The sequence below is a fragment of the Pseudonaja textilis genome, chromosome 4 (assembly GCF_049901715.1).
Source record: "Pseudonaja textilis isolate UNSWEBS1 chromosome 4, rPseTex1.2, whole genome shotgun sequence".
Classification (NCBI taxonomy): domain Eukaryota; kingdom Metazoa; phylum Chordata; class Lepidosauria; order Squamata; family Elapidae; genus Pseudonaja; species Pseudonaja textilis.
In genome coordinates this window covers 85,306,571-85,330,351 of record NC_141993.1, presented here as the reverse complement: position 1 = coordinate 85,330,351, position 23,781 = coordinate 85,306,571, and the positions used below count along the sequence as shown (strand labels likewise).

At 42.3% G+C, this 23,781-nt stretch overlaps 2 long non-coding RNA genes across 3 annotated transcripts in view; one reads left to right on the top strand and one right to left on the bottom strand.

The window, feature by feature from the left end:
• Positions 1 to 23,781, bottom strand: part of LOC148125914 (uncharacterized) — a 53,363-nt gene that overhangs the window by 21,917 nt on the left and 7,665 nt on the right. The window lies entirely within an intron of this gene.
• LOC148125913 (uncharacterized) overlaps positions 6,966 to 23,781 on the top strand; it is a 46,507-nt gene continuing 29,691 nt past the window's right edge. For both annotated transcript variants that reach the window (XR_015743382.1, XR_015743381.1), the window contains exon 1: positions 6,966 to 7,132. This is a non-coding gene — a long non-coding RNA (uncharacterized LOC148125913). The remainder of the gene's footprint in view (positions 7,133 to 23,781) is intronic.

The window sequence follows — 23,781 nt, the reverse complement described above, 5'->3', positions numbered from 1 at the left end:
ATTTTCGACTGCAACGGCCTCCTGAAACCCTCCTCCAGAGAAAATGGAGCTCCGGAGCTCTGTTTTCATTGGCAGAAGCACTGCAGGTCGGTCCTTCGCTGATTCCAGGATGATCCCATGGGCCAGATCTAAGCACCCACAAGCCAGATCCGGCCCTTGAGCCTTGAGTTTGACACCCCTGATCTAGGCCATATAATCACTGAACCACGGCATCGTTTAGATTTTTTAAAAAATAAGATGATTAGACCAGTATATGCGCTCGGTTTAACATCCATCATGATGTGATCTACAGGTTGATGTGGGATTCTGCAGTCACACTGAGGAGAGGATTCCAAAGGTTGGATGCCGTAGCAGAGAATGTTCCTGCAAGGTAGATTAGGATAAGAAATGAGGAACAATCAACCTAGGACAGTGGTGGCTAACCTTTTGGGGGCTCCTGTGCCAAAAATTGTGCTTGCGCGCTCATGTGCCAGAACCCACAAGGCAATGTGCGTGTCCCCCCCCGCCCCCTGCACATGCATGCGCAATTCCCCCCAACCCCCCTACCTGCACTGCACCTCCCAGCTGATTTTTGGCCCATTTGAGGCCTTTTTCGGCCTCCCAGAGGCTTGAGAAAAAAATCTGCAATCTTTGCAAGCTGAAAAATGGGCCATTTCGTCACTTCCGGTATTTCAGGAAATACAGGAAGTGATGAAACGGGCATATTTTTCAGCCAGCAAAGCCTTTCCTCAAGCCTCTAGAGGGCCGAAAAAGGCCTCAAACAGGCCAAAAATCAGCTGTGAGGCGGATGCATGTGCAGTGAGGTAAGTTTGCCTGTGGCTTGTGTGCCAGCACAAATGGCTATGCGTGCCACCTGTGGCACGCGTGCCATAGGTTCGCCATCACGGACCTAGGAGCTTCATGGCTGCTTAGCAGGAGAGTTGGGGTCAGGGTAAAGAAGTCAAAAAATAACGTTGTTCATAATTGCGCGATCAAAACCCAACCCCTTTTTCAATGTTCATTTTTATTTATGTATTTATTGGATTTTTGTCCTGCCCTGATCATTTCATACCTAAGGCAGTACTAGAACTCACAATCTCCTGGTGATTGGCCCAAAATCAGGCAGCCAGCTTTCTTGCCTAAAGTGGGACTAGAAATCATAGTCTCCTGTGATTGACGCAAAGTCACCCAGCTGGCTTTCATGCCTAAGGCAGTACTAGAACTCACAATCTTCTGGCTGCTAGGCCAGTGCCTTAACCAATGCACCAAATTTTCACCATCTTGACTCTTTTTTGACACACACACACACACACAAACACACACACACACACACACACACCTCTTTTCCAACCCTGCTGCTTGAGATCCTGAAACTAGCTTTTCCCAGTCTCAGCCCACCTTTCTAAGATGTTTTTTTAAAAAGCAAGAAGCGGTAAGAGCCAGATACATTACATTTGTGGGACAAAGAGGCGAATAAAGATGGAACGGAAGAAGAATGATTACCTAACCAAAGAGAATGACATAGAGTTGAATGGCAGGTTGGAAATTTTAAAGTTGGAGTTGTTCAGTCCAAATTTCCACATCTCCAGTCGCTGGGGGTGAAGAACCTCCTTCCACAAGGTTTCCCATGTCGGTTCACACATTGCATTATTTTATCCAATGCTCAGCCTTACAGCAGAGATAGGAGAAGCGCCACCTGTGCATTATCAGGGCAGAACTGAGGAAGCCTGCTCCATTCATCTTCCCTTCTAGGCCTTCTCAATCTTTTTTTCTGCTGCCCCAGGAGGTCCAAAAGCTGAGGTGACACGCCAGCCCTTCCCATTTTTAATCAGAAACCCGTACGTCTCCCCATCTGGACGTGGTATTGAGGGCCAACCTCCCATCTTGGTCTGCTTCTTTTCAACGACAATGAAACCAGGTGGTCTCCATGTGGACTCAAACTCATCTTCTTGCCTCCTACACACAGATCGTATTTTATCTCACGCCACCTGCCTTTATCGTTATTATTCATCTTTGTTGCGACTTCTCTGGTGCTCTGGGCCCTTTGCAGACAAGGTGTAAATTATGAGGAGAAGATTCCACTTTCCCTCATGAGCAAAAAGCAATGGGCTGTTTTTGCTTCTTCTTCTTTTTTTTTTTTGCAACGTTTCCATCCATCACATATTTTTCTCTTCTCCTTCTCCAATTTTTTCCACACACTCTACATGAATCAAAGAAATAGTTTCCCATCAGCTTTGTTTATCCCCCTTCTCTGGCCCTTTTCATCCCGTTCCATAACACATGGATGTATCCAGTTCCTACATTAATCTCATACTTTTGGGTAGAATCCCTGTGGCCTCTTTATGGTTAGTGCAACCCAATAAAAATCCATGTGCTGGTAATTGCTCGAAGCATCTCCTAAATATATGTTGGATAAAGACATTAAAAGCCTCAAGCAGCCTCCTCTGCTAGTAACTACAAGAACCCAATGTGCTTAACCCCTTCAGTTTGACTTCCAAGTGCATCCACACAACATGCTGATCCTAGCTAAGATTAAACTGCATTGTATCTAGGGAGGACTGTCCTAATATGTTTTGTGAATTCAGCAGTGGTGGTATTCTACTGGTTCGGCCTGGTTCGGGTGAACTGGTAGTAAAAAATGTTACCATTCGGCCGAACTGGTAGTAAAAAAAACAGCTACCGATTCAACTGAACCGGTATTTCTTTTTTCCTCCCAATGATCAGCTGTTCCAACGATCAGCTGTGCCCGCATCCCCCTTGCTGTCTCATTGCTTCACCCAGGAGACTTCCCTGAGGCCCAGGGGGCAAAAAGGGGCACTGGAGGGGGGGGGTTCTGCCAAAAAAAGAGAAGAAGCCACACCCACCCCAGTCACATGACCACATCCACCCAGCCACTCTCACCTAGCCATGCCCACAGAACCAGAGGTAAAAATATTTGCATCCCACCCCTGGAATATATTCAGCCAGGTGAGTTAATGTGTGTAAATTGTTAATGTTAGATTATGTAGCAGAAGAAAGAAGAAGAATTCTTTATTGGCCAAGTGTGATTGGACACAAAAGGAATTTGTCTTGGTGTAAATACTGTCAGTATACATAAAAAAAGATATATTCGTTAAGAATCAAGAAGCATAACGTACAACACTTAATGATAGTCATAGGGTACAATAGGGGACACATGATAGAGGTCTTCCAATATTTGAGGGGCTGCCACAGGGAGGAAGCGGTTGAGCTTTTTTCTAAAGCACCTGAAGGCCAGACAAGGAATAATGGATGGAAACTGAACAAGGAGAGATTCAACCTAGAAATAAAGAGAAACTTTCTGACAGTGAGAACAACCAACCAATGGAACAGAAGTTACCCTCAGAAGTTGTGAGAGTGCCATCACTTGAGACTTTCAAGAAGAGATTGGACTGCCATTTGCCAGAAATGTTGTTGCGTCTCCTGCTTGGGCGGGGGGTTGGACTAGATGACCTACAACGTCCCTTCCAACTCTGATTATCTGTTATCTGTTATCAACAATCAAATCATACTAGGAAACAGTCAAGTGTGAGGGGATGGGTGAGAAGGATTGGTGAGAAGATTAACAGTAATAATAGTGTACACTTTGTAAATAGTTGGACAGTGTTGAGGGAATTATTTGTTTAGCAGGGTGATGGCTTTTGGGAAAAAACTGCTCTTGTGTCTAGTTGTTCTCATGTGCAGTGCTCTATAGTGTCGTTTTGAGGGAAGGAGTTAAAACAGTTTATGTCCGGGATGTGAGGGGTCTGTAAATATTTTGATTTAAAACAACTGAGCCTAACATTTATGTTGCTAAATGGATTATTGTTAAATGAACTTTGCCCCACTTTATGACCTTTCTTGCCATTGTAGTTGTTCAGTTAGTAACATGGTTATTAAGTGAATCTGATTTCCCCATTGACTTTATCTGTCAGAAGATTTAAAAACTCAATCATGCAACTCTGGGACACCACAACCATCATTAAATATGAAACAATTGCCAAGCATCCACATTTTGATCACATGACGACAAGGATGCTACAATAGTTGTAAGTATGAAAAACAGTCGTAAGTCACTTTTTTCAGTGTTGTTGCAACTTTGAACAGTCACCAAATGAATACTAGGTTGAGAACTACCTGTATGGACCAGTTCAATCCTGCTGAGCTTTCTTCAAGATCTTCCAAACCTAGTTATTAATATCTGATCTCTAACCAACTTCTAATCAATTTCTCTAACCAATTTCACAGCTCCCTCAAGTATAAAGCCATCGCTTCCCCGATCACTTTCAGCCTTGGTTCAGAAAGTCAGCATCCACCCGCCCTCCTAGGGAATGAAATATTTTGGGTTGGGGAATGTTAAAAAGGCAGGATAGAAATTTCCCCTAAAGGAGAAATGAAAAAAAAACCCCTCTTAAGGGAGGCAGAAACCAGCCCCATTCACCCTAACCCAAGCAGAAACTGAGGAGGTCAGCTTTTAGAAATTCAGATTTGGTAATTCCTTCAGAAAGATTGGGTCAGATAGAAACTCCAGATAAGCACACAATTAGCACAGCCAAAGTTTGACAAGATTAGCTTAGACAAACACCAAGGATTTGCATTTCCCCTTTTGCCAATAGAGCCAGCCATGACCCTTACACAACCCCATAGGAATCAAGAAGGTATAAAAAAACCCACCCAGTCTCAACTCCATTTTGTCAACTGTCCCAGAACTGCAGGCTGTGTGTGTATGTGTGTGTATGTTGGTTCTGTTCATCAATAAATGGACTTTTCTTTCCTAAGCAGCCTCAATTTTATTCCCTGCTTGGAACTGGAACTGGATTTTTCTTCCAACATTGGCAACTTTTTGAAAACCGAGCCTAAGATATGCGGACTCCAACTGACAAGGCTGTCTAGGGAATTCTGGGAATTGAAGTCCACATATCTTAAAATTGCCAAGGCAGAGCAGCACTGCTTCCGATGTTCCATTTCTACAAGCTTAATCCCTCAACATTAGCTACAATTGATGGAATTGATGCATTTGATGGAATGAGCACCCCAGCACCACAATCCCCCTCAACCACCACCATTTCAAACCATTAAATGCCCCAGGGCAAAGGCCTATGAAAGAAAGACAGAGGCCTGGACCAATGGTGGGATTCAATTTTTTTTAACTACCGGTTCTGTGGGCGTGGCTTGGTGGGTGTGGCTTGGTGGGCATGGCAGGGGATGGATACATACGTGGTTGGAAAAGATGATCAAGCAACATATAGATCTGAAACCAGAAATATTTTTGTTGGGTATAATATGGGAGAGCTATGATAAAAGGCTGTACAGGTGAAACTCGAAAAATTAGAATATCGTGCAAAAGTTCATTTATTTCAGTAATGCAACTTAAAAGGTGAACCTAATATATGAGATAGACTAATTACATACAAAGCAAGATAGTTCAAGCCATGATTTGTCATAATCGAGATGATTGTGGCTTATAGCTCATGAAAACCCCAAATGCACAATATTCTAATTTTTCGAGTTTCACCTGTATATCTAGTTTTGCAGGTATTGACAGCAGCAAGGATTGTATTTGCTCAATATTGGAAAAATGAGAACACTTCATCACATGAGGATGTAATTCAGAAAATATTAGACTGCAGGGATGGATAGACTGACACTAAAAATAAAGAACAAAGAAGACAGAATATTACTTAACATAGAACAGATTTTACAAGCTGTTAGAGATAAGAGGTAGAAATTAGATGAAGAAAGGATGAATTAAATATAAAGATGGTTTATAATTATAGATATGCCAATATAATCAACAGAATTACAAATAAGCTAATATAAAGAGAAATATAGTTATAGTTAAAACTATTCTGTTACACTATTGTTATTGTTATTAGCATATATGTTAACATTCCTTTTTGTTGTTTCCTTGCTTTTCTGAAAATGATATACCTTGACAATACACTGTATTCAAAATGTTTATGAATATGTATGTATGTATAGTATAGTATAGTATCCTTAACTTCCACATATTTTTGTCTTCTGCAAATTCTGCAAAGAGTTTTGTCTTCTGCAAATTCTTCCTCACAATCTTTGGGAATATTTCTTTTCTGCACCGCTAAGCTACATGCAACGATGGAATATAAGAACCCAGCATGCCTCTGGCTGAGCCTTTCCATACCAGCATTCAGAAGACAGGGTGTAAAATAATCCTGCTACTTATTATGGAAATCTGGAAGGCGGCCAAGGTCTACTAAGCCTCCTTCCTCAAAGGACACTGGACTTGCAAAACAACTGTTCCCCAAAGTCCAGACCAGGGGTGGGCTTCGAAAACTTCAGCAAAGGGTTCTTTGCCCGGTTGCTGGCTGAGCATGGCCATGGTGGGTGTGGCCTAGTTGTCCTCCTGCACCATGGCGCGGGGACGTTTTTGCCCTCCCCAGGCTCTGGGGGCTTTCCGCGAGCCTCCGGGAGGGCAAAAATGGCCTCTGTGGGCTCCAGAGGTTCTCTGGAAGCCAGAAACGAGCCCATTTCCAGCCTTTCCAAAGTTCCAGGGGGCACATTTTTCGCTCTCCCTGAGCCTCCACGTGCGCCCTGCACTTACCTGCATCCAAAACGGGCCACGTGGGGACTCCTGGGAGGTGAAGGGCAGGGTGGGCAGAGCCAGCCAGGAGTGGGATTTGAGGGTTCTCTGAACTGCACAGAATCTTAGCTAGGAGCTCTCCCGAACCCCTGCAAACCCCGCAGCATAAGCCTATCCCTGGTCCAGACCCCACTGAGGCCTTCTTTGCATCGTCTGGTTCACCAGCTGAAGTTTGACCCAGGAAAGCAGATTCCCAAACCCAACAGCTCTTGCATTCAGAAGAACAAAGAAAGAGACGTGCGCGCAGGCACCTTGAGTAATTTCTGCTTTCCATCCTAGCCTTTTCTTCCTTGGGTTTGCTCCAGCCTCCCAGCCCTCCCCTCTTCTCTGCAAAGAATGTTGTCCGTGGAAAAGTTTGGGTTTCTCCCCTTTTTTTTCCCTTTCTTTAATCACTCGTAGCCTTCTGGGTTAAATAGCTCCCATATGCAACTTTTCAAACGCCATAGCCCCACATCTGTGCAGAGCGATCAGCTATATCCCCCAGACACTGACCATTAGCAGAGATGGATGGAGAGGGGACAAGACAGGGCTGGCAAGGTAAGAAACTTTTGCGTTTTATGTTGCTAGTTTGGCTGCTGTCTCCTTGGGCAAGTGTCTGAAACACTTAATCAGTTTGGTTTCCTTTAATTCACACACACACACACACACACACACAGAGAGAGAGAGAGAGAGAGAGAGAGAGAGAGATGCTTTTAAGAAACGATAGGATAGGAGTCAGTTTCCTTGGTTGGGATTTTGATTTACATGCTGACATTTAATGTCTTGTAATAGGACATGCTAGAATCAGCAGCTACCACAGAGTGATGTGGTTTCTGGCACCTCCTCTCCTGGTTTCCAGCTGTTAGCACACATACTTCCAGGCCCTGATGGTTATTTCCCCCTGCCCCTCCCGGTGGGATAATTGTTTTCTTGTTTGCTTGAAAGCCACAAAGAAATCAAGCTGAGAAACACAACCAGCTTTTTGATCCAAATCCCTTCTGTCTTGTGAACTCAGTTGGAGGTCTTAAGCAAAAAGTTCTCAGCCTCCCGTTCCTTAGTCTACATCTGCCTTGGGGAATCAGGATACTGACCCGCTCAGGGGGAATAAGTGGGGATTATAGGACAAATAATGTTTGTGAAATAGGAAAGGCTGATACAATTTACAATCCCACTTGTGTGGCAAAATGGTCGAGTTCGAGAAACTTCGCAATTGTTGAGCCTGGATGCAAAAGCTGGCTAAATATATCAGCAGCAATATTGGCACTTTTCTTAGAAACTTGTAGCTCGATGGTGTGTATGTGTGTGTGTGTGTGTGTGTGTGTGTGAGAGAGAGAGAGAGAGAGAGAGAGAGAGATTACAAACTATTCTAAAAATACAAGTTCCAGGTCTACTTGTAAAAGAAGAAACAGACATCCTGCCATCTCCGGAACTTAAAATTACATTTAATGTACTTACTAAGCTTTCATCAGCCTCTGCTGACATTGTCAGAGTATTAAGCTACCATTGCAGAGATCTTTGTCTTTATATATCATTAATCAATTTAGCCCTTGCATGCATGGTAGGCCCTCTCAACTGCCTCCCATCCGTAATTAGTTCTGTTTTTTTTACTTCCGTCATGTTGGTCAAAGGAGGCTTATCTCTTGTTGTTGCTTTCTCCCTTGCCTGGATATCGATGTAGATGTAGATGTAGATGTAGATGATGGAGATGGAGATGGAGATGGAGATGGATGATGATAGAGAGAGAGAGAGAGAGAGATAAATGATAGAGGTATAGGTATAGATACAGATACAGATACAGACATGGACACAGATAATGTACCAATGGTTTTTATATACTTTGCATCCAGGCTCAAAATTTGCTGTGTGTGTGTGTGTGTGTGTGTGTGTGTGTGATGACCTTCTGAGTTCTATTGTCATCACACAGCCCATCACCCAGGTCATTACAACCCAGGAGATTACAGCACAAGACCCAGGATGTCTCAACAATAGAACTCAGAAGGTCATCACACAGCCCATTACCCAGGTCGCTATAACACAGGAGGCCGATAGACACACAGCCAATACCTCAGCCACACATGTTCTTATGAGAAAGCCAGTCAATCTGCAAACATCAACTCCATCAACTAATCAAGAAATGACAACACAGCCAACCTCCCCACCAGTATATATATAAGGAGACGGCAGCTCCGATCACGCTTTCCTCGCACAAGCACGAAGCTGAAAGCACCAGCCTGAAGATGGCGAGTGGGACCTCACTGAAATGTTGCCAAGATGCTCTCAATCTTACATGGGAAAACACCCAAACACGGCAAGACCTTCATATATATATAAATGTTCTGTCTCACCTGTGGCCACAAGGTGAGAGTCCAAATGTCCAAAGGAAAAAACATGAACAGACAATATCAGGAACAACAGAGTTAACTTTCCATATACATATATGTATATATATATGTATATATGTTTGTGTGTGTGTGTGTGTGTGTGTGTGTGTGTGTTTGCTTAAGTTTTCGCGGGTACTTACATGTATGGCATTCGGCTTTGTTCGGGTATTTTCCCACGTCATTGTAGTTGTGCTTTTAAAGTTGTAGCCATATATATTCTTAAGTTTTTGCGGGTACTTACATGTATGGCATTCAGCTTTGTTTGGGTATTTTCCCACGTCATTGTAGTTGTGCTTTTAACGTTGTAGCAACGTTTCGGCAGAATCTCATCCTCACACCTATAATGACTGAGAAAACACCCGAACAAAGCTGAATACCATACATTTAAGTATCTGTGATATTTGCTTAATGACTGCTACAAAAAAGAAGTCATAAAATCAGGTCGATCACTTGGGTGCCAATGGTGATCACATTATTCCGGAATGCTGCAATGATCATAAATACAAGCCAGTGCCAAGCATCCAAAGTTTGATCATGCAACCGTAGTGATATGATGGTTGTATATGTGTGAAGACTGATCGCAAGTTACTTTTTTCAGTTCTGTTGTAACTTTGAATGGTCACTACACAAATATTTGTAAGTCCAGGACTATTTGTCTTCATTCATTCCTATTCATTTTCATAAATAGGAAGCGTTGAAGGACTATTTTCTTCCTCTTTTAGCTCTCCAGGTGTCGAGGGCTATGTATGGCCAAATTTTAACCTTTTCCCCTCATTGTAACTTTTCTCCTCATTCTAGAATTCGCTCATAACCATGGAATGGGACAACTGGTGACGGCCAACTCACTGCAGAACAATTCAACCAATAACGAAAGTTAATTTTAATTTCAACAGAACCGTGACCAATAATAATAATAAAATAAAGACAGTCAACCCAGAAATACAAGAGTTACAATCATTTTGACGAAAACGTGGTCCCGAATAATAGATGGAACTGAAATAATTAATACAGCATTGAATTGTGCCCTGTTGAGTTGGCTGTAGCGAGTTGTCCTAGATCCCTCAAGGAGGTGAAAGGGACAGAGAAAGTTGTGGTTTCATGGGAGAAAGACCGCCTGCATGATGCATCCTTAGATCTGTGAGTTGGCAGTTTGCAAAGGACTCTAGCTTTCCGCTACATTGGAGAGGCTGTGTCCGGCTCTTAAACATCCCTTCCAGCAGCATATAATCTCCAGATGCCTTAAAAAGCCATTTTCCTTTGCTGCCATGTGCGAAGCAAAAGTTTTCGTTCCCGTGATTCTGCTTTTCCTAGTAAAGATGTTGCTGGAGTCTAAATTAGAAACACAGCTTGCCAGAATGTTTGACAACACCAAGCACGGTTGGCAGCTTGCCAGATTCCCGTCTATTTGTTTTTTTCCCTAACAGGGGGGAAAAAATGTTCTATCCAAACTGACATCAGGATCAAGTTGCATGCCACGGTTATCCCGCAGGGGGGAAAAATTGGCGAAGAGCAGCACCTATGGGAAGACCAGAAAAAAAATGGCCCAAGAGGGGAAGATGCTAGGTAACATTTTTTTTAAAAAAAAGTTTTGATTTTGATTTCTGCATTTAGAGCCGTATGCAGGGCGAATTCTGCCCACTGCCAGGAGTTCAATCCTGACCGGCTCAAGGTTGAATCAGCCTTCCATCCTTCCAAGGTCGATAAAATGAGGACCGAAATTGTTGGGGCAGTGGTGGGATTCAAATGTTTTTGAATCTATGGGCGTGGCTTGGTGGGCGTGGCTTGGTGGGCATGGCAGGAGAAGGATACTGTAAAATCTCCATTCCCTTCCTGCTCCTGGGGGAAGGTTACTGAAAAATCCCTCCCCACCCCACTAACCTGCTTTCCAGCTCCGTTCTCCGGTGCAAGGCAACCAAAGAAGACCCAGCAGATCAGCTGGGACTCAATGGGAGGCAGAGAATAGATGGGGGCGGGGCCAGTCAGAGGTAGCATTTGCCAGTTCTCCGAACTACTCAAAATTTCCGCTACTGGTTCTCCAGAACTGGTCAGAACCTTCTGAATACAACCTCTGTGTTGGCGGCAATATGCTGACTCTGTAAACTGCTTAGAGGGGGCTATAAAGCACTGTGAAATAGTATATAAGTTTAAATTCTATTGCTATTTTCTAAGCACCACAACTAAAGGTCAAAGGTATCTATGTAGAAAATTGGGAGTCAGGCTAGAGGGAGACAAATTGAAGACCAGGGGATGTGAAAAGGTTAGGATAGTGGCTGTGCATACACCACCAGTACCTTTTCCCTTTATTTTCTTTATCTAGATTCTAGATTTTATTTTTATTTTTATAATATTCCTTGTAATACTCCTTCCTCCCTCGTCCTATTTTCCCTACAAAAACAATCCTGTGAGATGACTCAAAGTTCCCTTGCCAATTTTCACGTGGGACTAGAACTCACGGTCTCCTAGTAACTGGTTCAAAAATCATCACCCAGCTGGCTTTTGTGCCTAAGGCAGGACTAGAACTTACAGTCTCCTGGTGATTGACCCAAAGTCACCCAGTTGGCTTTTATGCCTAGAACTCAAAATCTCCTTCTGATTGGCTGAAAGTCAGCCAGCTGGCTTTTGTGTTTAAGGTGGGACTAGAACTCACAGCCTCCTGGTTTCTACCCTAGTGCCTTAATTACTAGATCCATGCATGCAACGGTGGTAAAAGAGGGAGGCGCTTTAAAAATATAGATATGGATGCAATTCATATGTTTTCATCGTCTACGAAAGGACTGTGATGAAAGGAAGTACAATACACTGTATCTCCAGTTCACTTCAGATCCTTTCCGTGATTCGGTGTCCTCCATTACCAGCTTCTGGAGAAAATTGCATATTTATTACATTTTTATTTATACTGTATTACATTTTTCACTGCATTATATATTTTATAATTTTATTACATTTTTATATAGTGTTACATTTTCACTGCATTATGTATCCTATAATTTTATTACATTTTTATTTATCTTGTATTACATTTTTATTTGTACTGCATTACATTTTTATTCCATTAAATGGAATTTTAAAAATCCATTTTTATTACAGAATTACTTAAATGTTGCAAGAAGAGCAGGGATGGAAGATCACACTAAGGTTAACTTTCTCACAAGGCTTTAAAAAAAAAAGAAGAGCACGGTGCCAGCATTTTATCCATTTCTCCTCTAAAAGAGGTTATAAATTCACAGGTGATACAATTTCCCTTAAAACCAGAGGCAAATAGTCAACCAAATGCTACAGCAGAGGTGATATTCATCAGGTTCTGACTGGTTCTGGAGAAACCGGTATGGAAATTTTGAGTAGTTCGGAGAACCGCCAAATCCCACCTCTGACTGGCCCCGCCCCCATCTATTCTCCGCCTCGCATTGAGTCCCACCTGATCGGCTGGGTCTTCTTTGGTTGCCCTGCACAGGAGAACGGAGCTGGAAAGCAGGTTAGTGGGGTGGGGAGGGAATGGGGATTTTACAGTATCCTTCCCCTGCCACGCCCACCAAGCCACGCCCACAGAACCGGTAGTAATCAATTTTGAATCCCACCACTGTACTGCAGATAATGGAATCCTATTTACCTATTTACCATTCATTTAATGATCGTTTGAAGTTAGAACACAACCAAAATAGTGACTTGTGACCTATTTTCACACTTACGGCCACTACCATCGCATGATCAGAGTTTGGATTCTTGGCAACTGGCATGTATTTATGACAGTTGCAGTGTCCTAGGATCATGGAATCAGCATTTGCAACCTTCTAACTAGTAAAGTCTTCAGAAATCGTGGGTGCTCCATCATTGCTGGTTTTTAAAAAGAGACGAGACAGCCACTTATCTGAAATAGAATAGATTCTCCTGCTTGGGCAGGGGGTTGGACTGGAAGACCTCCAAGGTCCCTTCCAGCTCCTATTCTATTCTATTCTATTCTATTCTATTCTATTCTATTCTATTCTATTCTATTCTATTCTATTCTACTCTACTCTACTCTACTCTACTCTACTCTACTCTACTCTACTCTACTCTACTCTATCTAGTCTAGTCTCAACTCATAAAACGTTTCTATGCCCATTTTATAGTTGCCAACAGAAAACGGGAGGGGGAAGGAGGAGTTTGGAAGAGCAGTGCGGCAGTTTGGAATCAAAAGTGCATTCCATGCATAACTTGCAGAGATTGTAACTAAGCCACTGAAGTTTCTGCTGCGCAAATCTCTCATTGGAGAACATGATTGATGACTCTCAGCTATGGACATGTTTCGTTGGAGAATATGAATCATGATGCACCCAAAGGGGTGAGGGGAAACCGGGGTCAAGGGTGATAGTGGATTACGTGTCTCAGAATCAGCTTTAACCAGGTTCTGTCAACATGTTTGCTCCTAATAAATTCATTATAGGTTCTGAAATTTGGCTTGAGGTTCATGATTTAATTAGAGCAACTGCCAGAATCCTGACATCTAGTTTAGTCTATTCTCTAGTCTATTTTCTGTTCTGTTCTACTCTATTCTCTAGTCTATTTTCTCTTCTCTAGTCTAGTCTATATTGTACTTCAGCAGTCACCAACCAGTGGGCCATGAGAAAATTTTGGTGGACTGCAGAAAAATCTCACCCCCAGAGCACCCACACAAAGCAATTAATCCAGGCTGCACAGAAACACGAGGCTGTGCTGCCCACATGGCCCGCAAGGGCCTTCCCTGCCCACTCACTCCTTACCTGGTAAACTTGCCTGCTAAATTGCTCCAAGCAGGAGAATCTATTCTATTCTATCTGTTTTTCCTTTTTCTGACCATCATCTGTTCTGCTGTGCTGGGAGCTTTATATTAGCTAGGAAGCAGGAAATGGTTGGATTTCTTGCTTTCTAGCTAAGCACAGCCGAACCTCCCTTGGGACTGAAGGTTTGCTTGCAAGCAAATTCAGTGCAGACACACGGCAAGCAAATTTGAGAGACTGAGCAAGCCGATGACAGATAGATAGATCACTGAATGATTCTGTGAGCAACTCAATCTGCCGACTTTGCCTGATTTTGGGTAAAAGTTGCTCTTTTTCAATAAAAAAAATCAATATTTACATATATGGTGTGTTGTGAGTTAATTTTATGTGTTTACTTGCAAGCAAATTTTATGTGACAGACTGAGCTAGCCAATGGCAGAAAGATACATTTCTGAATGAATCTGTGATTCTGTGAGCAACTCAATCTGCCTGCCTGCTTTGCCTAATTTTGGGTAAAAGTTGCTCTTTTTTATAAAAAATTCAATATTTATATAAATATTTATAATATTTACATACAAGCCATGTCCAGCCAGTCATATGACCACCAAGCCACACCCACAAATTAGGCCACACCCACAGAACCAGTTAGTGGTCTCTGGGATCTAAAATTATGAGTTTGGTGGTCCCTGAGGTCCAAAAGGTTGGCGACCCCTGTTCTAGTCCATTTTTTCATTAAACTGGACATAAGTCAATGGGTAAGCTACTTAATAGCTGTGATACTAACTTAACAACATCAGTCATTCACTTAACAATTGTGGCAAGAAAGGTCATAAAATGGAGCAAAATTCACTTAACAACTGTCTTGCTTAGTAACACAAATTTTGGTCTTACCTGTGGTTATAACTCAAGAGCTACCTATTCCTGTGGAATAGAGTAGTCCATGCACAAACTTCCACTGCAAAATATCCTGCTTTATTCTTATGGTTTGTTACTTAGATTTTTCAAGGTTTATGTCCTTTTCATAACATGTTTTGTTTTTCTGTGAATTTGATTTTCAGACGTTTACCATTGTCACAAACTGATATATATCTTTTGGAGATACACTGTGATGGCCTTGATGAGGATTGGTCTAGGGAAAATAGTTGTATGTTTTTAACACTTAATTCCATCCATTTTTACAGACTAAAAAAAAAATCTAAATTTTGTACAATCAATTAGTTGTTAGCAGTTGACATTAAATATAAAATTTTGCATTCTATTTCCCCAATTGCAAAGTGGGGGAGCTATCCTAAAAATACTTTTAAAGATGCAACTATAGCAACAGGGTAGACCTGCACAATAAAAGGTTGAAGGCCTCAAACTCCCTTCCCAGAATTGATCTGGTCTATCAATGTTTTTCATCCTTGACAACTTTAAAATGCATGGACTCCAAGTCCCAGAATTCCCCAGCCAGGGGAATTCTGGGATTTGAAGTTCACCGATCTTAACATTCCCAAGGTTGAGAAACACTACTAGTTCCATCCAGGGGTGGGATTCAAATTTTTAACAACCGGTTCTGTGGGTGTGGCTTAGGTGGTGGGCGTGGCTTGGTGGTCATGTTATTGGCTGGGTGTGGCCAACTCAATATCACTCACATCGAGGCACGCATCTCCTCGCCTGGCACCTCATGACTGCAGGAATGCTGCAACAGTCATAAATGTGAAAAATGGTCATTAAGTCACTTTTTTTCAGTGCCATTGTAACTTTGTATGGTCATTCGACACAAGCAAAGTAACAGCAAAGGAGGGGAAAAAACTCCAGAAAGACAGGAAGTCTAGTCTTGCCAAGAATGTAATAAGGGTTAACGGAGAGGCAGTTTCTGTAAGCAACATCAGAATGTTTCCTTCCTGCCTTCCTTACAGGATTAGGCCAGTAATTTTTTCTAACAACCGGTTCTCCAAACTGCTTAGAATGTTAATAACTGGTTCTAGAGAATAGGTGCAAACTGGTAGAGTCCCACCTCTGGTTTCATCTACTACTTGAAGTAGAAGCTTGATATTCACTGTGTCCACCACATTTACCTTAGGTGACTGTATTTCCATCTTCTCTCTGACCCTAAGAGGCCTAAGAGACACAAAACCAAAAAGCTTTACTTGCATGTAAAAAGGAAAAAGGAGATAAAAATGGAAGGAATTCTATAATCCCACCATCCTGTTCTCTAGCTTTAGATACCTGCATAAGGAAATCTACCTCCCATCCTTTGGGAGATAGTTCAATTTCCCAGGACATAAATAGAATCAAAGTGTACTATGAAAAGAAGGAAAATCTAAAAAAAAAAAAAAAAATACAGTGCAAAGGAGGTAAAAATGTAGAACTGGTAAAACTACAGATCACAGCTTAAAAGGAAAAAAAAGGTATAAAAGATAATTTCAGTCAGAGACAAGAAAATGCTGGTTTGCCCTGAATTCTAAGGAACTCAGTTGTAGGGGCTCCAAATTGCATGACCATTCTTAATTTATGAAAGATATCCAAGATCTAAGATTAGACTTTTAAACACCTGAAATCAGAAATTGAACGCCTAATTCCTAGCTAGATATGCTACTTCTTAAGATGAGCCAATGACTAAAGCTAAAGTCCACTTCTGGCTTTCTGGGACACCTCCAACTGTCTGTAAATTTTTACGAGGAGTCTTATAGCACCTTTCCCAGCCAACACATTTTATTAAAAGGCCTAAACTTTCATCAGCTGTAGCGCACAAAGGTTTATGTGGCTTTTAATAAAAATTTGGTAGTTAGAAAAGGTGCTAGCAGATTCTTTCTGCCTTTTTGCTACTCATTAGGTCTCCTACAAAATAGACATTTTGTTTATCAGAAAATGGTTATTTTTTTCCTCCTTTTTCTGAGCTCTGACAGACACCCTTTCCAACTTTTTTTCTCTCTCTACAAGAAATAAAGAGATCTGGGTCTGATCTCCCTGCCTGAATTAGACAGTGCCTTATTTATCTACCTATCTACCTATCTACCTATCTATCTATCTATCTATCTATCTATCTATCTATCTATCTATCTATCTATCTATCTATCTATCTATCGATCTATCTTTCCTTCCTTCCTCCTTCCTTCCTTCCTTCTTCCTTCCTTCCTTCCTTCCTTCCTTCCTTCCCTTTGTTACCTCTTTCCCTTCCCCTCTTCTTCCTTTCTTCCCTCTGTCCATGCCTTCCCTTTTCCTTCTCCTTCTCATATTCCTTCCTTCCTTCTCCCCGTCCCTTCCTTTCCTTTCCTTTCCTTCCCTTCCCTCCTCCCTCCCTCCCTCCTCCCTCCCTTCCTTCCTTCCTTCCTTCCTTCCTTCCTTCCTTCCTTCCTTCCTTCCTTCCTTCCTTCCTCTGTCCACTCCTTCCCTTTCCCTTCTACTTCTCCTTCCCATAATACTTCCTTCCTTCTCCCCATTCCCCCTTCCTTCTTTCCTTCCTTCCTTCTCCCCATCCTTCCCTCCCTCCCTTCCCAGATAGGCTGGGAGTATGAATATTGGGATCAGACCTTACTCACTCATCCACTATAGCCACTTCACTTAACTTATACAATTTTTGTGCAAAACTTCCCCAAATATACATGATTGTAATGCATTTTTGCCACATATATAAATATTTGGGCACCTGTTTGAATGATGCAGGAGAGAATCCTTCTTTTTGTGCTGCTCTGGTTGTTAAATTCCTTTTACGCTCACTGCATTCTAGGGCAGATTTCTTATAGTTCACTTACTTTCAACTAAAATATCTGGAGAAATGCCACTCAGAACTGTGGCAACCATACCTCACCCAGGAACGTTACACGTGTTCAAAAGGGTGAGAGAATAAAAACTGAAAAATGCATGCTTTTCAAGATTAAAAACCCCCTCAAAAGTCTATAGGAGGAGGATTAGGCCCCATATGCCAGCTCACAACATGGCCAAACATGTGTTTACACTTAATTTACTTCAAAGTGTAGCACTGCTAAAATTAAGGTGCATTTCTTGCTTCAAAATTCATGAGAAAAAATTCTCCGAAGATGTGCAAGGATGTGTTATCATGATGCCACATTGTGAAGCATTTGTTTTAAAAAGATGGAGAAGGGCCCAGTCTTGTAAGGTTTCCTTTTTTGGCCTCATTTTGGTTTTGATTTAGTCTCTTTCGAACTTCCTCCATCCGCCAATAAAAAGTTTTGCCTGTAAATGAGCACAAGATGTCGTATAAACTGGGGTTTTTTTTTTCCTCATCGTGAAGCTACATTCCCGACAACATGAGATTTCAGTAGATCTGGGTCATTTCCTTAATGATTGTTTTATTTTTTTTAAATCAAACCTGGAATGTTGTATGAAATTGCAGTCGGGTAGAGAAGTAACTGATCCCCGTTATGGAGGTCAGTAGGAATCACTAGGGCTGTGAACTGTGTTGAGATGCAAATTCAGAGATATTGCGACTTGGAAAAGGAGCACCATGTTCCTTAATCATCCATTCTTATCCAAAGGCAAGACGTAACATTGTATATCTTCTACATGATCTTCACAGGCAACCTGCTTTTTGGATAACTGTTCTCTATCAAGTTGCGAGTCCACCAAAGCATAAACCAACCTCACCAAAGGCTGGTCTGTCTCCAGCCTCAGCTAGTATCTTAGATAAGGGGAATCGAACCCTTTGCTCTGTTTCTGACCCAGAACCTGTTTTCAGCCTTTCTCATTTCACAGTCTGCACCACATCCTTTGCTGGAGGAAGTACAACCATCCATTTGATCAGAGAATCCATCTGTTATAGAGCTGTAACCTTTTGCTGAAAATGTTATGCTGGAGAGCTCTGTAAGCTGGTATTTACTGATGATCCTAAATATTTCTTTTTCAGACTTTCTGCTCAATATTTCAGACTTTCTGCTCGATATTTCAGACTTCCTGCTCAGTATTTCAGATCAGGAGCATCTGTGAATCAATAGCTAGGTAGCAATTGTGTCTTTTTTGGATGGCCATTCTGGAAGAGATTAAATGGATTTTTCACCATTGCTCTTGAGCACTGTTTCTCTCTTTAAACCCCAGATTAGTCTGATGCACACCTGGCTCCCAGGACAGTCAAGGGTGGTGTTGAATGGCAGCATGCTAAGCTAAGCTGGGATTAAATACCAATAAAAGAGAATATTTATAGCTCAGGGTCAAACTATAGAGTCCTTGGTGCTCTCTGAGCTTGGCTGTTCTCTTGCAGACATTTCATTACCCAACTAGGTAACATCATCAGTGCTGGTAGGAGTGGGGTTTGCACTTTGTTTAGATACAAGTAGCTTGCCCTGTCAGCAGGGGTGGGATTCTATCAGTTCACACCTATTCGCTAGAACCGGTTGTTAACATTCTAAGCAGTTCGGAGAACCTGTTGTTAAAAGAAATTACTGGGCTAATCCTGTAAGGAAGGCAGGAAGGAAACATTCTGGTGTTGCTTACAGAAACTGCCTCTCCGTTAACTCTTATTACATTCTTGGCAGGACTAGACTTCCTGTCTCTGGGACTTTTCTGGAGTTTTTTCCCCTCCTTTGCTGATACTTTGCTTGTGTGGAGTGACCATTCAAAGTTACAATGGCACTGAAAAAAATGACTTAGGACCATTTTTAACATTTACAACTGTTGCAGCATCCCGACAGTCATAAGAGGCCAGGTGAGGAGATGCGTGCCTCGATGTGAGTGATATTGAGTTGGCCACGCCCAGCCAATAACATGACCACCAAGCCACACCCACCAACTTAGTCACGCCCACAGAACTGGTTGTTAAAAAATTTGAATCCCACCCTGCCTGTCAATGTTGGTGGAAGTGGAATTACCAAGCACATTTCCTCCCAACAGTAGCAGGACTAGGCACTTGCATATAGACCAGAGGTGGTATTCAGCAGGTTCTGACCAGTTCTGGAGAACCGGTAGTGGAAATTTTGAGTAGTTCGCAGAACTGGCAAATACCACCTCTGACTGGCCCTGCCCCCACCTATTTTCTGCCTCCCATTGGGTCCCAGCTGATTGGCTGGGTCTTCTTTGGTTGCCCTGCACAGGAGAATGGAGCTGGAAAGTAGGTTAGTGGGGTGGGGACAAAATGGGATTTTGCAGTAACCTCCCCCCAGGAGTGGGATGGGAATGGAGATTTTGCAGTATCCTTCTCCTGCCATGCCTACCAAGCCAAGCCATGCCACGTCCACCAAGCCATGCCCACAGAACCGGTACTAAAAAAAATTGAATCCCACCATTGATATAGACAGAAAGTATATCCACTCCCTTTTAGCACTGATGATGTTACTCACATGGGTAATCAAATATCTGTAAGAAAACAGCCAAGATCAGCGAGCGTCAAGGACCCACAGTGAGTTTAAATAATTTGCAGTTTCGGGTCTTGTGGGAACCCAGACATGTGTTTGTACATTTCAAAAGAATGAATCATCTGGACCAATGGCAATCAAACCAATTATTTGTTTACCAGGAATATTAAGAACAAATTTGGAGGAATCCTTATGATGCTAGGCTAGAAATCTGAAAACCAAAGCATTCAACACTATTAGATTTGCACCTCCAACAATGGATTGGTTTTCTTGGGGTTAACATGCTGGGTGAGCTCAACTATTGTGGTGTGTTGTTCCAGGTTTAACCTGTTGCATGAACAAGTTGTTGAGAAAGAAAGAGATGTTTTCAACGGCTTTAGTCTCATGCTGCAAAATCAACAGTCTTGTGGCACCTTTAAAAAAAAAAATGCTTTTATTGTTTTAAGTTTTGTGGGTTACAGATGCTGGATTATACTCCTGAGAAAATATGATCTGTATACACAGCTGGTGAGCAAAGTGAGGAGGGGGTAGAGCAAGGATGGTAAATGGAAAGACAAGGAACATTAAGTATAAATAGCAACTTTTAACAACATGGTATTTAGCTGTGACATGCTTGTATGAATCAGCTGTGCACCATATATCAGCTGCATTGTGCACTCTAAGCCATGGCTTGCTTGGCCATCATTGCTTAAACTCATTTATTTATTTTATTTAGCATATGGGATCTACATCATGCAACCACTGATATACAACATTAATCAAACACATTATACATACAAATACAATAGATGAGATCAAATATTACCTTAGGGTAAACCATGATACATTTGCCATAATATGGCATCATAGAATCACAACGGAATAGATGTTATTGCTCAATATCTAAGGAAGTTAACCATCTAACTCAGGGGTGTCAAACTCGATTTCATTGAGGCCTGTATCAGGGTTGTGTTTGATCTCGGGGGCCAGGTGGTCATGGCCAGGATGGGTGTGGTCAGCTCAATGTCAACCAAGGAGGCTCTGTTTTTGACCACAACAGCTTCCTGCAGCCCTCTGCAGGGTGGAATTCTACCGGTTCAGACTGGTTCTATAGAATCGGTTGTTATGATTCTGTGCAGTTCGGAGAACCAGCATATCATCCCCCTGGCTGGCCCCACCCCTCTCCACCCACTCATCCCCTCCCACTCGGTCCTTATTGCACATGTACGACATCGTGCACATGCTCGACATTGCTGACTGCAATCTCCCCCACCCAGTCAGGGTATTTTTTTTCCCCCTCCCGACAATTAGCAGTTCCAGTGATCAGCTGTGCTGGGGTGGCCCTCGCCATCTTACTGCTTCACCCAGGAGGCTTCCCTGAGGCCCAGGAGGCAAAATAACAGAGGGGGGGATACTGCAAAAAAGAAAAGAAAAAAAAAGAAGCCATGCCCACCCAGTCACATGGCCATGCCCACCTAGACATGCCCGTAGAACCAGTTGTTAAAATTTTTGAATCCCATCCCTGACCCTCTGGCAGTGAAAATACAGCACACTGCCTCCCTAGGCTTCTGTTTTCAGTGGCAAAGGGCTGCAGAAGGCCACTGTGTCCAAAAATGGAGCCTGGGTGGGCCTTGTGCAGCCTCCCTGAGGGAGAGCACTGCAGGCTGGTCCATACCTGCTTCCAGGGCATCCCCATAGGCCAGATCTAAGCACCCCACAGACCAGAATGGCTCCTGGGCCTTGAGTTTGACACCCCTGATTTAATTGTTTCTGGTGTGGCCATGAATAAGATCATCCCAGGTTCCTTGAAATTTCCCTAGGGGGACAATCTTGAACAATGGGTTCATTTTATGACCGTCATCTTCACTTACCACTACAAAAAGGTCATAAAATTAGGTCACGTCACATGCTGAGACTGTTTTACGACATCAAGGTTTACAACTACAAATGCCAGGCTCCATAATGGTGATTAGTTGAGGACTACTTGTCTATGTACAGGTGCAAAATTGAGGAAAACCACCTTACCGTAGACTATTGGAAATCAGAACTGGTATCTTGAATAGTTTGTGTTATTTTTTGTTCCCATGCGTCACAATCACATTGTGAGCTCAAGGACGTTCTCCACTTAAAGAGCTTTCCCTACTTCTGGCATGGTTGTCTTAATTTGTCTATGGAGATTCTCAATCAGTTCATGAACGCATAAAAGCACAAACATAGGAGGACAAACCCATCAGGATAAGATTCATCAGTCTATCTGCCTTTGAAAGACAAATGTCATTCTTTTGAAAACAGCCAAGGCCACAGACAAGACTTCCTGTCCTTCATTTGCAAAAAATCCTTTTCAAGACTAAGGCAGAAGCTTGTCCACCCCAAGGATAAAACACCCAGACACAAACTGAGCAATGTGGTATGTGCAGTACAATGCAGTGAGTCACGTGCAGATCTGTACACTGGGGAAACAAGCCAACCACTTCAAAAGCGCATGGCACAACATAAGAGAACAAGCCCATCAGGACTAGATTCAGCAGTCCACCTGCATTTAAAAGACCAAGGCCACTCTTTTGAAGGCAGCAAAGGACCGCTGGTTGGAAAGGGGTGAAAGAGGCCATCTATGTCAAAACTGAACAGCCCGCTCAACAGAGGGGGAGGGATACGACATCATCTATGTCTAGTCTACAACACAGTCCTTTCAGCAGTTCCAAAAAAGCTCCACACCAATGTGCATCACTCAGGTGAACCTGAGGACATTGATAAACCTCCAAGTGGCCTCAATGACTCTCTAAAAGAATGCAAATGACCAGTGGTCTGCAAGGAATATAAATCCTTCCATTCTCCAACAAGAAGCTGAAGAAGCTTCTTGGATGAGAAGCGAAATGTCTTCAAAGCAAAACCAGAAAGTCCCGTTGCCTCTTGAGAAAGCACTTGGCCTTTCATCCGAGCACCAATGGGGGAGCAGAGAGACAGAAAGCCATGGTAGAACAATACCTAAGGTGTTATGTGAACTATCAGCAGTCCAATTGGGTGGACCTCCTACCTTTCTCTGAGGTTGCGTACAATAATGCTGTTTAAAGTAGCACGGGACTAACTCTTTAAAAGTTTTTGGGTGGCTCACAGCCCAAGGGGGGTGTCAATTGCATATTATCACAACATAACTTGTCTTTTTGTGGAAGACCTACTTCTCACCTGTCAACGGTGTTGTTTGGTAGTATAGAGGGAGCATTGTCATGTTTTTAACTATGTTTGTGCCAATTTTAGGGTTCATATCATAATGTCCATAGATTTCTCACCTCAAAATGGCAGGAAACGGTGGTGCCATTTTTTATCACTATCAGATGATGTTCTGTGAACTAAGAGAAGCATTCATCATTAGGCAGCAAATGATTGTGCAGAAACCAGAATAGTGTTTCCCACATACACTAAGGTAAGATCACATAAATGATGGTTAACATGTGTGAAATCATGTGCTGTTGGATAAGAAGGCATGTTCTCTTTGATCCATGAGAAACTGTATTATATCTAATAAACACGTTAACTCAGTGGTTTCCTTATTAACTTGGCTTCTGTAATTTCTCTTAACAAGATCAGTGATGACAAGAAGTTTAGACATCATGCTAAATCATGGTTTCTTTTAGGCCAGAGTTTCTCAAGTAAGTCCCAACAATTAAATCCACCTATAACAAAGGTCTTAAATCTTGTATTGCAGGACTGTATGGATTTCAAACAGAGATTTAATCAAAACAAAATCAAGCCAACTTTAAAATAGAATGAAAAAGTACAGCTTTCACTGCTTGTGAAATCATTCAACAAATCAGATGCTAAACGTT